Source organism: Camellia sinensis, chromosome 4 (genome assembly GCF_055761805.1).
Source record: "Camellia sinensis isolate YWXY chromosome 4, ASM5576180v1, whole genome shotgun sequence".
Taxonomy (NCBI): domain Eukaryota; kingdom Viridiplantae; phylum Streptophyta; class Magnoliopsida; order Ericales; family Theaceae; genus Camellia; species Camellia sinensis.
In genome coordinates, this window is record NC_138964.1 from 87,976,578 (window position 1) to 87,992,766 (window position 16,189).

Sequence of the window (16,189 nt, forward strand, 5' to 3'; positions counted from 1 at the left end):
TTGCTCAAGTTTTACTTGTCATGTTTTATTTACTCATCTTAATTCCCGATCCATTCTTTAACCGGTTAAGTCCAAAAGATGAGAGTCCTCTAATGGAAAGAGGGCTTAAGCCACAAGTACCTTGAGCATGAAAAAGGCCTCATGCTGTTGGTAATGAACTCCTGAAGGAATTAAACTATTAGGCATGAGGGTCTCAATTCCACACTCAAGCCAACAAGAGGCTCAAAGCCACTTTCAAAACAAAGTAAATTGTAAAGAATAGAGGGAGGTTACAGATACTTCAGTGCTGACATGGCATGCAAAATGACATTAAATCATGCAAGCAACACATGCAAGTCATGTTTAAGAGCCTAACTCATTAAGCTAGTAAGACCATTACACTATAGCCATGCAATACAAGCCTCAACTGACCAAACCAGCTCAGAACAGAGTTAAAATATGCCAAAACAGTGGCTAAAACTTGCTGAGATTAAGGCACAAAAGGCTAGAAAAACATGTTCACATGTTAGCTTGCAAACAAGACTCAAGAGAAACTCTAAAAAAGCAATGAAAGAGTGAAGAAAATGAGCATGTGACAAAGCTATAAACACTAAAATTACATGTAAAATGACACTTCAACATGTAACCATCTCAAGCAAATCAAGTTTGAAGGGCTAGAATGCCAAGCTAGTGAAGCTATTTGCACTACAACTATGCAAAACAAGGCTCATATGACAAAGATAGCCCAAAATAGAGCTAAAACCAATCGAAACAGTAGCTAAAACTTGCTTGAATTAAGCTAAGTTAAACCACAAAAACATGCTACCATAGGATGCTAACTAGGCATGCAAGTGAGACACAAGGAGGGAAGGCCAACCCCTCCATTTTTGGACTTCAAAACATGCTTTCCACCACTGAAATAACTCTGAATTTCAGTGGTTTAAAGGCCCAAAAAAAATGATTTTAATATGCTAAAAGATGGTGCAAAAAGTTTCACAATTAAACAATAAGAAGGGTGGACAACCCCTTAGCACAAAATGACTTCAAACTACCACATTAAGCTTCAAAAATCAGAGTTTTTTGTAATTGAAAACTAGGCCAAAAACAATATAAAAAGGTGGCCAAACAAGTAATCAAAATAAAGCCTACAAGGCAAGTTTTATACCTCTTGAAGCACATCACAAAACAGTCACAATTCTGAGCTAAAACCACCCTTAGGAGCTCAAACTAAGCCTCAAAGAACCTCAGCTCCAAGATGAGGATGTTTGGTTAAGGGTCTTTGTGCAAAAGTGTAGAGAAAATCAACTATTAAGCACAAAACAAGAGAAGAGAGAGAGAGAGAGAAAATCCTAAAGAGAAAGGGAGAAAATTTGCTAAAAAATTATCCAACCTCTCAAAATGAGGGAGAGACCCCCCTATATATAAAAAAATCAAGCTAAAGGTTTGTATTCATCCCTCCATACACGTGTATGGAGATGAGCATCAGTGAACAACAGCTGGCACAGTTAGCAAATAAATACCTGAAAAAGGAGAAAAATGGCCGTCGGCCATCATCAGTGGCCCATCAGCCATCAATGTAGCCAACCAGCCATCAACATAGCCGACCGGCCACCACTGGTGGCCAACAGGCACAAGTCATGGTCGGCAGGCTATAAGGATGGCCGACAGGCCACCCTCTCCTCCAAAATTGAAGCAACAAGCTCTTGGTCCACAACCAAGAACAAAACAGACAAGATTAGAGGCTCCAAGACAAGGCGCTCAGCCGAGACCTTCAGGGACTCAAAAACAACACGAGCAAGCACAATCATTGGGTGTTCAAACGATGACGTCCAAGTCTTGAGGACGGTCAAAAATGGGGTGTCTACAGTAAATTACACAGTAAATTCCAAGTAAGTTACTCAGTAAATTCTCAGTAAATTCACCTTAAATTACTAAATAAATTCTTAGTAAATTACTTAGTAAATTTCTAGTAAATTCTCCATAAATTATTCCAGTAAATTCTAAATAAATTACTTAGTAAGTTCTTAGCAAATTACTTAGTAAATTCGCATAAATTCTCAGTAAATTAATCACTACATTCTGTGTAAATTCTTAGTAAATTCTCTACAAATTACATAGTAAATTCCCAATAAATTACTCGGTAAATTACTTAATAAATTTCCAACAAATTCTCAATAAATTAATCTGTAAATTACTAAGTAAATTTCTAGTAAATTCTTAGAAAATTACTTAGTAAATTCTCCATAAATTACATAGAAAATTCCTAGTAAATTCTCCGTAAATTCTCAATTAATTATTCAGTAAATTCTCAGTAAATTCCAAGAAAATTCTCAATAAGTACTCAATAAATTACTCAGTAAATTCTTAATAAATGCCTCTGTAAATTACATAGAAAATTGTTACTAAATTCCTAGTAAATTCTTAGTAAATTATTCAGAAAATTCCCTATAAATTCTCGGTAAATTCTTAGTAAATTACTCGGCAGATTCCCAATAAATTCTCAGTAAATTACTCTGTAAATTCTCAATAAATTACTCAGTAAATTTATAGCAAATTACTCGGGAAATTACTCAGTAAATTCTTAGTAATTTACTTAGTAAATTCCCAACAAATTCTCAGTAAACTACTCAGTAAATTCCCAATAAATTACTCAGTAAATTCTCCTAAATTCTCTATAAATTACTCAGTAAATTCTCTATAAATTCTTAGAAAATTACTCAGTAAATGAGTTAGTAAATTTCCAGTAAATTCTCAATAAATTGCTAGTAAATTCTCTGAAAATTACTCTGTAAATTCTCAGTAAATTACTCACTAAATTCTTAATAAATTACTGAGTAAATTCCCTGTAACTTTTTAGTAAATTTCTTAGTATATTACTCTGTGTATTCTCAGTAGATTCTCAGTAAATTACCCAGTAAATTCTCAGAAAATTACTATAATATTTCGCAGTAAATTATTCAGTAAATTCTCAGTAAATTACTCAGTTACTCGGTAAATGCTCAGAAAATTACTTAGTATTTTACTAAGTAAATTCTCAGTACATTACTTAGTAAATTCCAAGAAATTCTCCGTAAATTACTCAAAAAATTCTCAGCAAATTACTCAGTAAATTCTCAATAAATTACTCTGTAAAATTACTCAATCAATTCCCAGTAAATTTTCACTAAATTACTCAGTAAATTTTCAATAAATTCTCCGTAAATTACTCAGTAAATTACACCATAAATTCGCAATAAATTACTTAGTAAATTTCTTATAAATTACTTGAAAAATTCTCAATAAATTACTTTGTAAATTCCAAGTAAATTCCTACTAAATTACTCAGTAAATTCCTACTAAATTCTCAGTAAATTTCCAGTAAATTTTAGTAAATTAATCAATAAATTACTTAGTAAATTAATCAGTAAATTCTCAGTAAATTGCTTAGTAAATTCTCAGTAAATTCCGTGTAAATTCTCGTAAATTACTTAATAAATTCTAAGAAAATTACTCAATAAATTACTCAGTAAATTCTCAGTAACTTGCTAAATAAATTCTCAATAAAGTACTGAGTAAAGTCCTTGTAAATTCTCTGTAAATTCTTAGTAAATTATTCAGTACATTACTCAGTAAATTACTCAGTAAATTTCCAGTAAGTTCTCAATAAATTACTTCGTAAATTACTTAGTAAATTTCCAGTAAGTTCTCAATAAATTACTTTGTAAATTACTCTGTAAATTCCTATCAAATTATTAGTAAATTCTCAATAAATTACTTAGTAAATTCTCAGTAAATTGCTCCGTAAATTCCCAGTAAATTCTTTGTAATTACTCAGTAAATTACTCAAAAAATTACTTAGTAAATTACTCAGTACATTACTGAGTAAATCTCTTAATAAAATCCTAGTAAATTACTCAGTAAATTACCAATAAAATCTCAGTAAATTACTCAGTAAATTCCCAATGAAATCTTAGTAAATTCCCAGAAAATTCAAATTAAATTAATCAGTAAATTCTCAGTAAATTCAAATTAAATTACTATGTAAATTCTCAGTAAATTACTCATTAAATTCCTAATAAATTCTCCGTAAATTACTCAGCAAATTCTCAATAAATTATTCAGAAAATTTTGCAATAAATTCTCAGTAAATTACATAGTAAATTCCTAGTAAATTACTCGATAAATTCTTAGAAAATTCCCTTTAATTTCTAAGTAAATTCTCAGTAAATTACTAAGTAAATTCCTAGTAAATTCTCAGTAAATTGTCAGTAATTTAAGCAGTAAATTCTTAGCAAATTATCAGTAAGTTACTCAGTAAATTCTCAAGTAATTACTCAGTAAATCACTCAGTAAATTCTAAAAAAATTCAAAGTGAATCTTCAGTAAATTCTCAGTAAATTACTTATAAATCCTCAGTAAAGTTACTCAGTAAATTGCTAGTAAATTCTCAGTAAATTCGCAATAAATTACTCAGTAAATTCTCTGTAAATTACTCAGTAAATTACTAGTAAATTTGCAGTAAATTGCTCAGTAAATTCTCAATAAAGTACTCAGTAAATTCTTAATAAATCACTCAGGAAATAACTTAGTAAATTCTTAGTAACGTACTTAGTAACTTCCCAAAAAATTCTTAATAAACTACTCAGCAAATTCCCAGTAAATTACTCAATACATTCTAAATAAACTAATCAGTGCATTCCATGCAAATTTTCAGTAAATTACACAGTAAATTCTGAGTAAATTAACATTAAATTCTCAAGAAATTAATCAGTAAATTCTTAGTAAATTACTAAGTAAATTTCCAATAAATTCTCAGTAAATTAATTAGTAAATTCTAAGCAAATTACACAGTAAATTTCGAGTAAATTTTAGTAAATTTTCAATAAGTTATTCAGTGAATTCTCAATAAATTACTCATTAAATTCCCAGTAAATTGTCAGTAAATTACTCCGTAAATTGTCAGTAAATTCCAAGTAAATTCCCAGTAAATTACTCAGCTATTCAGTAAATTCTCCGTAAATTACTCAGTACATTACTTAGTAAATTACTCACTAAATTACCAATAAATTACTAAATAAATTACTCAGTAAATTCTCCGTAAATTCTTAGTAAATTCCCTGGAAATTATTAGAAAATTCCCGGTAGATTCTCAGTAAATTACTCAGTAAATTCTCAGTAAATTACCTAGTAAAGTCCCAGTAAATTCTCATCAAATCACTCAGTAATTTCTCAGTTAATTCTCAATAAATTAATCAGTAAATTACTCTATAAATTCCCAGTAAATTCTCAGTAAATTACTCAATAAATTTTCCAATAAATTCTCAGTAACTTACTAAGTAAATTAAAGTAAATTCTCAGTAAATTACTCGGTACATTACACAGTAAATTCTTAGTAAACTACTCAGTACATTACTCAGTAAATTATTCAGTAAATTCCCAATAAATTCTCCGTAAATTACTCAGTAAATTACCAGTAAATTACTCAATAAATTCTCAAGAAATTCACAGTAAATTATTCAGTAAATACTCAATATATTCCCAGTAAATTACTCTTTTAATTACTCGGTAAATTACTCAATACATTACTCAGTAAAAAGTAAATTCCTTGTAAATTCCCAGTAAATTCTCAGTAAATTACTCAATAAGTTCCCTGGAAATTCTCAGTAAATTCCCAATAAATTACTCTGTTAATTACTTAGTAAATTATCTGTAAATTACTCAGTACATTACTTAGTAAATTACTCAATAAAGAGTAAATTCTCAGTAAATTACTCAGCAAATTCTCAATAAATTCTCAGTAAATTATTCAGTAAATTCAAATAAATTCTCAATAAATTACTTAGTAAGTTCCCTGGAAATTCTTAATAAATTTATAATAAATTCTAAGTAGATTACTAACTAAATTCTCAGTAAATTATTTAGTAAATTCCCATTAAATTCTCACTAAATCACTCAGAAAATTTCCATTAAATTCTTAGTAAATTACTTAGTAAATTCTCAGTCAATTATGCAGTACATTACTCAGTAAGTTTCCAGCAAATTCTCAGTAAAGTGCTCAATAAATTCTCAGTAAATTACTCAGTATATTGCTAAATAAATTCTCAATAAATTACTCAGTACATTACTGAGTAAATTATTCAGTAAAATCCCAGTAAATTCTCAGTAAATTACTTTGTAAATTACTCAGTAAATTCCTTTGTAAATTTTCAGTTAATTACAAAGTAAATTTCCAATAAATTCTCAGTAAATTACTCAGCAAATTCTCAGTATATTACTCTGTCAATTCCAAGTAAATTCTTTGTAAATTACTCAGTAAATTCCTAGTTAATTACTAAGTAAATTCTCAGTAAATTACTAAATAAATTCTAAGTATATATACAATAAATTACTAAATAAATTCTCAGTAAATTTCTAGTAAATTATCCGTAAATAACTTAGTAAATTCCCAGTAAATTCTAAGTAAATTACTCAGTATATTCTCAGCAAATTACTTAGGTGATGTTTGGGAAGTTTGTGTGTTGGGTTTTTTTTTTCATTTTTTCCACTAAAAGACAAACTTTTTGCAAAATCAAAAAAAAAACAAATCCAAACAAAATATCACATCCAACTCCATAATAATTTCATTTTTTCTCTCACAAACATTACATCTAACCACAAAAAAATCCAACTATCTTCCCAAACACCAAAAAAAATTTCTCTAATAAACTCCTATAACTAAAAAAACCTACATAAAAATCCACTTCACAAACACCCACTTAGTAAATTCGTATTAAATTCTCATTAAATTCCTAGTAAATTAATCAGTACACTCTAAGTAAATTAATCAGTACATTCCCTATAAATTCTCAGTAAATTACACAGTAAATTCCCAGAAATTTACTTAGTAAATTCTTCGTAAATTAGTTAGTAAATTACTCAGTAAATTCTCAAGTAATTACTTAATAAATCACTCAGAAAATTCTCAGTAAATTCCAAGAAAACCTCAGTAAGTACTCAATAAATTCTCAATAAATTCTCGGTAAATTCCTCAGTAAATTACTTCGTAAATTACACTGTAAATTGCTAGTAAATTCTCTGTAAATTCTCAATAAATTTCCAATAAATTACTCAGTAAATTCCTAGTAAATTACATAGTAAATTCTCAGTAAATTATTCAGTAAATTCCCTGTAAATTCTCAGTGAATTACTCAATAAATTCTCAGTAAATTACTGAGTAAATTCTCAATAAATTACTCGGGAAATTACTGAACGTATTCTCAGTAACTTACTTAGTAAATTCTCAGCAAATTCTCAGTAAACTACTCAGCAAATTCCCGATAAATTCCATGTAAATTCTCCATAAATTCTTTGTTAATTACTTAATAGATTCTCTGTAAATTCTCAGAAAATTACTCAATAAAGTAGAGAGTAAATTGTCAGTAAATTACTTAGTAAATTTCAAATTAATTCTCTGAAATTAATCAGTAAATACTCAAAAAATTCCCAATAAATTACTCAGTAAATTCACAGTAAATTATTCAGTAAATTCTCAATAAATTACTCAATAAATTCTCGATAAATTACTCAATAAATTCTCATTAAATTACTCAGAATATTACTCAGTAAATTCCTAGTAAATTAACCGTAAATTTCTCAGTAAATTACTCAGAAAATTCTCAGCAAATTCCCACTAAATTACTCTATAAATTCTCACTAAATTCTCAATAAATTTTTCCATAAATTCACAGTAAATTACTCAGTAGATTATCTATAAATTACTCAGAAAATTAATCAGTAAATTCTTAGTAAATTACTTAGTATATTCTTAGTAAATTATTCAACAAATTCTATGAAAATTTTACGTAAATTACTCTGTAAATTACTCAGAAACTTCCTAGTAAATTACTCAGTAAATTCTTAACAAATTACTCAGTAAATTCCCTTGAAATTCTCAGTAAATTACCTAGTAAAGTCCCAGTAAATTCTCACTAAATCACTCAGTAATTTCCCAGTTAATTCTCAGTAAATTACTCTGTAAATTCTTAGTAAATTACTCAGTAAATTTTTCAATAAATTCTCAGTAGCTTACTCTGTAAATTCCAATAAATGCTCAGTAAATTACTCAGTACATTACTAAGTAATTTCTCAGAAAATTTCTTAGTAAATTCTCAGTAAATTACTCAGCAAATTACTCAGTAATTCTGAGAATATTATTTTGTTAATTCTCAGTAAATTATTCAGTAAATTTTTAGTAATTACCCCGTAAATTACTTAATAAATTCCAAGTAAATTACTCTATAAATTACTTAGTAAATTTTCAGTAAATTACTTAATACATTACTCAGTAAATTACTTAGTAAAAAGTAAATTCTCAGTAAATTATTCAATAAGTTCTAAGTAAATTTTCAGCAAATTACTTTGTAAAGTACTCAGGAAATTCCCATTAAATTCTCAATAAATCACTCAGTAAATTCCCAGTAAATCACTTAGTAAATTTCCAGTAAATTCTAAGTAAATTAGTCGGTACATTACTCAGTAATTTCCTAGTTTATTCTCAGTAAATTACTCCATATATTACTAAGTAAATTCTCAGTAAATTACTCAGTACATTACTCAGTAAATTCCTTAGTAAATTTTCAGTTAATTACTCAGTTAATTCTCAGCAAATTACTCTGTAAATTCTTTGTAAATTACTCAGTAAGTTCCCAGTAAATTACTCAGCAAATAACTCAGTACATTACTTAGTAAACTACTCAGTAAATTTCCGGTAAATTAATCAATAAATTCTTAGTAAATTCCTAGTAAATTCTCAGTAACTTGCTTAGTAAATTCTCAACAAATTCTCAGTAAATTGCTAGTAAATTCACATTAAATTCCTAAATAAATTATCAGTAAATTACTCAGTAAATTTCTAGTAAATTCTCCGTAAATTACTCCTTAAATTCTCAGTAAATTAATCAGTACATTCCCTATAAATTCTCTATAAATTACAGAGTAAATTCTCGGTAAATTACTCGGTAAACTACTCAGCAAATTACTCAGTAAATTATCATTAAATTCCCGGTAAATTCTCTATAAATTAATCACAAAATTCTCAGTAAATTACTAAGTAAATTTTCAGCAAATTACTTAGTAAATTCTCCGTAAATTACTCGGCAAATTCCCAGTAAATTACTCAGTAAATTCTCAATTAATTGCTCTGTAAATCACTCAGTAAATTCCCAGTAAATTCTTAGTAAATTAGTTAGTAAGTTCTCCATAATTTTCAAGAAAATCCTCAGAAAGTACTCAATAAATTACTCAGTCAATTCAAAGTAAATTCCTCAGTAAATTACTCCGTATATTAGACAAAAAAATGGCTAGTAAATTCCCAATAAATTACTCAGTAAATTCTAAGTAAATTTCATGTAAATTCTCAGTAAATTATTTAGTAAATTCTAAGTAAATTACTCAATAAATTCCTAGTAAATTCTCGGTAAATTGCTCAGTCATTTCTTAATAAATTACTCAGTAAATTACTCGGGAACTTACTCGGTGAATTCTCAGCAACTTTTGTAGTAAATTCCCAGCAAATTCTCAGTAAATTACTCGGTAAATTCTCGGTAAATTCCCAGTAAATTACTCAGTAAATTCCCCATAAATTCCAAGTAAATTCTCCACCAATTCTCTGCAAATTCTCAGAAAATTACTTAGTAAATTAGTCAAAAAATTTCCAAAAAATTCTCTTTAAATTACTAAGTAAATTCTTAGTAAATTCCCAATAGATTCATTGTAAAATACTTAGTAAATTTTCAGTAAATTCTCAGTAAATTCCCAGGAAATTCTCAGTAAATTCTTAGTAAATTACTCAGTAAATTCCTCGTAAATTCTTAGCAACTTCTCAGTATATTACTCCGTAAATTCTTAGTAAATTAATCAATAAATTCTCAGTAACATACCCAGTAAATTCTAAGAAAATTACTCAGAGTATTAATCAGTAAATTCTCAGTATATTACTCAGTAAAATCTCAGTAAATTACTTAGTAAATTCCCAATAAATTCTCCGTAAATTACTCAGAAAATTTCTCAAAAAATTCTTAACAAATTACTCAGTAAATTCCCAATAAATTACTCTGTAAATTAGTCAGTAAATTTTTAGTAAATTCTAACTAAATTCACAGTAAATTACTCAGTAAATTCCTCATAAATTCTCCTTAAATTAATCTGTAAATTCACAGTAAATTACTTAGTAAATTCCCAGTAACTTCTCTATAAATTACTCAGTAAATTCCCACTAAATTCTTAGTAAATTCCTAGCAAATTTTCGTAAATTACTTAGTAAATTAATCAGTAAATTACTCAGTAAATTCTCAGTAACTTCTCAGTAAATTACTTAGTAAATTCCCAGTAAATTATTCAATAAATTACGTGTAAATTCTCCGTAAATTACTTAATAAATTACTCTGTAAATTCCCTGTAAATTCTCTGTAAATCACTCAGTAAATTCTCAGTAAATTCCCAGTAAATTCTCAGTAGATTACTCAGTAAATTCTCTATAAATTACTCAGAAAGTTCCCAATAAATTCTTAATAAAGTACTCAGTAAATTCTTAGTAAATTACTGAGTACATTACTCAGTAAATTAGTCAGTAATTTCTCAAAATATTACTCAATAAATCCATAGTAAATTCTCAGCAAATTACTCAATAAATTCCCAGTAAATTCTTAGTAAATTACTCTGTAAATTCCCAACAAATTACTCAGTAAATTCATAGTAAATTACTCTTTAAATTAATCGGGAAATTACTCAATAAATTTTAGAAAATTACTCAGTACATTACTCAGTAAATTCCCAATAAAATCATAGTAAATTACTTGGTAAATTTCCAGTAAATTCCCAAAAACAATCTAAGTAAATTACCAGTGAATTGACATTAAATTACGAAGTAAATTCTCAGTAAATTACTTAGTAAATTCCCAATAAATTCTCCGTAAATTACTCAATAAATTCTCAATAAATTACTCAGAAAATTTCACAGTAAATTTCAAGTAAATTACTCGATAAATTACTCAGTAAACTAATCACTAAATTACTCTGTAAATTACTAAGTAAATTTCCAATAAATTCTCAGTAAATTGACAGTAAATTAAGCAATAAAATCTCAGTAAATTTCCAGTAAATTACTCAGTAAATTCCTAATTACTTACTTAGTAAATCACTCTGTAAATTCCCAATAAATTCTTAGTAAATCACACAGTAAATTCTCAGAAAATTGAAAGTAAATATTCAATAAATTCCCAGTAAATTACTCAGTAAATTCTCTGTAAATTACTCAGTAAATTCTAAACAAATTACTCTATAAATTACTCAACAAATTTCCCACTAAATTCTCAGTAAATTATCCAATAAATTCCTAGTAAATTCTCAGTAAATTATTAAAAAATTACTTCGTGAATTCTCAATAACTTACACAGTAAATTCCCAGCAAATTCTCAGTAAACAACTTAGAAAATTCCTAGTAAATTACTCAATAAACTAATCACCGCATTCCTTGTAAATTCTATATAAATTTCTCAGTAAATTCTGAGTAAATTACAGAGTAAATTCCCAGTAAATTACTTTGAAAATTATCAGTAAATTCTCAATAAATTAATCAGTAAATTACTTAGTAAATTCTCAGTAAATTAATTAATAAATTCTCAGCAAATTACCCAGTAAATTCCAAATAAATTTTCAGTAAATTCTCAATAAATTACCCAGTAAATTATTCCGTAAACTCTCAATAAATTACTCAGTAAATTCTCTGTAGTTTACCCAGTAAATTTCTCTGTAAAACCCATTAAATTAGTCAGTAAATTCCTAATAAAATCTCAGTAAATTAATCAGTAAATTCTCCGTAAATTACTTAGTAAATTCTCAATTAACTACTCAGTAAATCACTTTGTAAATTCCCAGTAAATTCTTAGTAAATTCCAAGAAAATCCTCAGTAAGTACTCAGTAAATTCCTCAGTAACTCCTCAGTAAATTACTCCATAAACTACAAAGTAAATTGCTAGTAAATTCCCAATAAATTACTCTGTTAAGTACTCAGTAAATTCTCAGTAAATTACTCAATAAATTCTTAGTAAATTATTCAGTAAATTCCCTATAAATTCTCAGTAAATTCTGAGTAAATTCTTAATAAATTATTAAATAAATTCTAAATAAATTACGTAGTAAATTACTCGAGAAATTACTCAGTGAATTCTTAGTAACTTACTTAGTAAATTCCAAACAAGTTCTCAGTAAACTACTCAGTAAATTCTCAGTAAATTCTTAGTAAATTCTTCGTAAATTCCCGTAAAATTACTCAGTATATTACTCAGTAAATTTTCAGTAAATTCAGAATATTACACAATAAATTCTCAGTAAATTACTCAGTTACACAGTAAATTCTCAATAAATTACTCAGTAAATTCTCAGAAAATTACTCAGTACGTTACTCAGTAAATTACTCAGCGCGTTACTTAGTAAATTACTCAGTAAATTACTAAGAAAATTCTCAGCAAATTAGTCGGTAAATTCTCAATAAATTACTCTGTAAATTACTTAGCAAATTCCCAGTAAATTCGCATTAAATTCTCAGCAAATTACTTACTAAACTCCCCATAAATTCTTCGTAAATTACTCAGTAAATTACTCCATAAATTTGTAGTAAATTACTCAGTAATTCCCTTGTAAATTACTCAGAAAATTCTTAGAAAATTACTCAAAAATTCCCAATAAATTCTCAGTAAATTACTCAATAAATTTCCACTAAATTCTCAATAACTTCCCAGTAAATTTCAGTAAATTAATAAGTAAATTCTCAATAAATTACTAAGTAAATTAATTAGTAAATTCTTAGCAAATTACTTAATAAATTCTTAGTAAATTATTCAGAAAATTTCTTGTAAATTCTGCGTATATTAATTAGTAAATTACATAGTAAATTCCTTGTAAATTCTCAGTAAATCACTCAGTAAATTACTCAATAAATTTTCAGTAAATTCTCAGTAAAGTACTCAGTAAATTCTCTGTATATTCTTAGTAAATTCTTAGTACATTGCTTAGTAAGTTCTCAGTAAATTATTCAATAAATTCTTAGTGAATTACTCAGCAAATTACCAGTAAATTCTCAGTAAATTTCTCAGTAAAATCCCAATAAATTCTTTATAAATTACTCAGTAAATTACTTAGGAAATTACTCAGTAAATTTTCTGCAAATTACTCAGTACGTTACAGAGTAAATTTCTTAGTAAAATCCCAGTAAATTACTCAGTAAATCTCAGTAAATTCTAGAAAATTCTAAGTAAATTACTCAGTAAATTCCCATTAAATTCACAATAAATTAGGAAGTAAATTCGCAGTAAATTCTTAGTAAATTACACAGGAAATTCTCAAAAAATTTCTAGTAAATTCTCAGTAAATTAATCAGTATATTACTATGTAAATTACTAAGTAAATTCCCAATAAATTCTCAATAAATCTTCAGTAAATTAAGCAGTAAATGCTCAGAAAATTCCCAGTAAATTACTTAGTATATTTTCAATTAATTACTCAATAAATCACTCAATAAATTACTAAGTAAATTGCCAATAAATTCCAAGTAAATTACTCAGCACATTTCCCAGTAAATTCTCAATAAATTACTCAGTAAAATCTTAGTAAATTACTCCGGAAATTACTTAATGAATTCACAGTAACTTACTCAGTAAATTCCCAGCAAATTCTCAGTAAACTACTCAATAAATTCCTAGTAAATTACTCAGTAAATTCTCAATAAACTAATCAGTGCATTCCTTGTAAATTATTAGTAAATTTCTCAATAAATTTTTAGTAAATTACACAGTAAATTCCCATTAAATTACTCGGTAAATTACTTAGTAAATTCTCAGTAAAATCCCAGTAAATTCTCAGTAAATTTCTAGTAAATTAATTAGTAAATTCTTAGCATATTGCTTAGTAAATTCATAGTAAATTATCAGTAAATCACTCAATAAATTACTTAGTAAATTCCCAATAAAATCTCAGTAAATTACTCCGTAAATTATCATTAAATTACTCACCAAATTGCTAAGTAAATTCTTAGTAAATTCTCAGTAAAGTACTCAGCAAATTCCAAGTAAAGTACTCAGTTCCTCAGAAATTTTCTCAGTAAATTACTCAGTATATTCTCCGTAAATTACTCAGTACATTACTTAGTAAATTACTCAGTAAATTCTCAGTAAATTACTTAGTAAATTATCTGTAAATTTCTTAGTAAATTCCCTGGAAATTCTCAGAAAATTCCCAGTAGATTCTTAGTAAATTTCCTAGTAAATTCCCACTAAATTACTTAGTAAATTATCAGTAAATTATTCAGTAAATTCAGAGTAAATTCTCATTAAATCACTAAATAATTTCCCACTTATTTCTCAATAAATTATTCAGTAAATTATTCTGTAAATTCTTAGTAAATTACTCAATAAATTCCTAGTAAATTCTCTGTAAATTACTTAGTAAATACCCAGTAAATTACTCATTAAATTCTCAGTAAATTACTCAGTAAATTCTCACTAAATTATTCATTAAATTCCCAAATTACTCAGTAAATTCTCAATAAATTATTCATTAAATTTCTAGTAAATTCTTAGTAAGTACTTAATAAATTCCCAGTAAATTACTCATTTAATTACTCAGTAAATTATCTGTAAATTACTCGGTACATTACTCAGAAAATTACTTAGTAAAAAGTAAATTCCCAGTGGATTCTCAGTAAATTACTTAGTAAGTTCTCAGTAAATTCTAAGTAAATTACTCAGTAAATTCTTAGTTAATTATTTAGTAAATTCCAGTGCATTTTCAGTAAATTACTCAGTAAATTCCCATTAAATAATTAATAAAACACTCAGTAAATTCCCATTAAATTCTTAGTAAATGACTCAGTAAATTTCGAGTGAATTCTCAGTAAATTGCTCAGTACACTACTCAATAAATTACTCTACAATTTCCTAGTAAATTCTCAGTAAATTACTCAGTATATTACTAAGTAAATTCTCAGTAAATTTTGAGTAAATTACTCAGTACATTACTCAGTAAATTACTCAGTGAAGTCCTAGTAAACTCTTAGTAAATTACACAATAAATTCCTCAGTAAATTTTCAGTTAATTACTAAGTGAATTCCCAGAAAATTCTTAGTAAATTCCCAGTAAATTACTCAGCAAATTACTCAGTACACTACTCAGAAAATTCCGAGTAAATTACTCAGTAAATTTCCAGTAAATTCACATTAAATTACTAAATAAATTCTCAGTAAATTACTCACTAAATTTCTAGTAAATTCTCCATAAATTATTTAGTAATTCCTAGTAAATTAATCAGTACATTCCTTGTAAATTCTCAGTAAATTACACAGTAAATTCCCAGTAAATTACTCAGTAAATTCTCGGTAAATTCTCAGTAAATTAATCAGTAAACTCTCAGTAAATTACTAAGTAAATTTTCAGTAAATTCTTCGTCAATTACTTAGTAAATTCTTCGTAAATTACTTAATAAATTCCCAGTAAATTACTTAGCAAATTCTCAATTAATTACTCTGTAAATCACTCAGTAAATTTTCAGTAAATTCTCAATAAATTACTCAGTAAATTCCAAGAAAATCCTCAGTAAGTACTCAATAAATTACTCAGAAAATTACTCAGTAAATCCTCAGTAAATTTCCAATAAATTACTCAGTAAAGTACTCTGTAAATTCTGAGTAAATTTCTAGTAAATTCTCAGTAAATTACTTAGCAAATTCTCAGTAAATTCTCAGTAAATTACTAAGTACATTCTCAATAAATTACTCAGAAAATTACTCAGTAAATTCTTAATAAATTACTGGGGAAATTACTTAGTGAATTCTTAGTAACTTAGTGAAGTCCTAGCAAATTTTCAATAAACTACTAAGTAAATTCCCGGTAAATTCCTAGTAAATTACTCTGTAAATTCTCTTAAATTTTCTGTAAATTACTTAGTAAATTCAGAGAAAATTACTTAGTAAATTAGCCAGTAAATTCTCAGTAAATTCCCAATAAATTAGCCAATAAATTCTCAATAAATTACTCAGTAAATTCCCTGTAAATTCTCAGTAAATTACTCAGTAAATTACTCAGAATATTACTCAAAAAATTCTCAGTAAATTGCTCAGAACATTTCTCAGTAAATTACTCCGTAAATTACCAGAAAATTCTATTTAAATTACTCAGTAAATTACTCAAAAAATTCTCAGC